This window comes from Pongo pygmaeus, chromosome 6 (assembly GCF_028885625.2).
Source record: "Pongo pygmaeus isolate AG05252 chromosome 6, NHGRI_mPonPyg2-v2.0_pri, whole genome shotgun sequence".
NCBI lineage: Eukaryota > Metazoa > Chordata > Mammalia > Primates > Hominidae > Pongo > Pongo pygmaeus.
In genome coordinates this window covers 127,658,287-127,659,661 of record NC_072379.2, presented here as the reverse complement: position 1 = coordinate 127,659,661, position 1,375 = coordinate 127,658,287, and the positions used below count along the sequence as shown (strand labels likewise).

At 51.5% G+C, this 1,375-nt stretch overlaps 1 non-coding gene across 1 annotated transcript; it reads right to left on the bottom strand.

Annotated features, from left to right (window-relative positions):
* Positions 1-501: 501 nt before the first annotated feature.
* TRNAP-AGG (transfer RNA proline (anticodon AGG)) lies at positions 502-573 on the bottom strand. The gene has a single exon. It is a non-coding gene; the product is annotated as a tRNA-Pro (tRNA).
* Positions 574-1,375: the final 802 nt, after the last annotated feature.

Here is a 1,375-nt window from a genome sequence, read left to right as displayed (position 1 = left end):
CCAGAAGTTCCCCTTTAGATTCTCTTTATCTGTAATACGATTCCTAACAATCCCTATATCTCTAGGGTGCATTACAGTTTCTGATTTCATCCTCCCAACAACTCTGAGAAATAAGTTTTGAGACTCAGAACTGTAACTGTCATCCTAGCTTTTGGACTTTGAGTCCAGTGCATTTCATAGCTTAGGTTTTATGTTGAGAGCTTGCCTGAGCTTGACCTCCAGCTCTGGCCCAGCCCGCTCCTTGTCCTGATCTCTCTGACAGGCTGTCTTTCTGACAGATAAAATGCAGGCCAGCCAGATGCTCTGCCAGTCCGCTCTTGGTCAGTTTGGCCCCAGTGGAAATAATGGGGTACATATAGGCCATGGCTAATGGGGGGACTGACTGCCAGCTTGTCCTCAGGGTCCTTTAGCCACACACCATGAGGCTATCTCTTTGCTTCCACCCTAGAAGGGGCAGGCGGTGTATGTGTACGTGGCAGCAGAGAAGGGACAGAAAAAGTAGGGCTCGTCCGGGATTTGAACCCGGGACCTCTCACACCCTAAGCGAGAATCATACCCCTAGACCAACGAGCCACTGGCAGTTATCTCTTGCCAGATGTGTTCTCCCTGCCACATCAGCAGCAGCCACAACAGCAGTCTGTAGTTCTTAGAACGGGCCTCTCCTCTCCTTTCCAGGCTGGCTCCCAGCCCAGGCCGCTGCACTCCAGCAGGCGTTGCTCCTGAGTTCTCTCCTGCTCCTCCGTAGCTTGTTGCAGAGCCACACGGATGCTCCTCTGCCTGGGCCTCCAGGCAGGGTCCATTCTTCCCCCTGACCTGCCAGTTACCCCACCAGGACTCCCAAGCAGAGTTCACGGAGGTGCTGCTGGGGAAGAAGCCAGGCTCCAGCAACCACCACTTCCCTGGGGATCCCCAGGGCTGGTGAGCCCATCTGGGGTCTCTTGCACTCAATTGAGAACTACTCTTCTTTCTTACTTCATGATCAGACCACCAGAAAAGCATTCTCCAAACCCATTAGACTCCCAGGTGAGGACCCAGAAGAGTGTCCCAGCTTGCTCTTGACTAGGTGACGTTTGCTAAATTATGCAGCTTCTTCATCTGCTGGTTGGGGAAGGTAACACCTACCCTGTCTACCTTACAGGGTGAGGATCGCATGAGACAATGTATATGAAAGCACCTTGCAAACTGTAAAGTGCTGTCAAAGGAAACGGGTTATGATGGCAACATGAGGGAGGGGAGAAATACATAGTAGGAAAGCCGGCATTTAATGCTTGCTGTGGGCCAGGCAGTGTGCTCCGTGCTTTACAGATCTTATTTAACCTTCCAGCAACCTTGTGAGAGCAGTATCACCTCACTGTAAAATAAACAACTTGCCTGA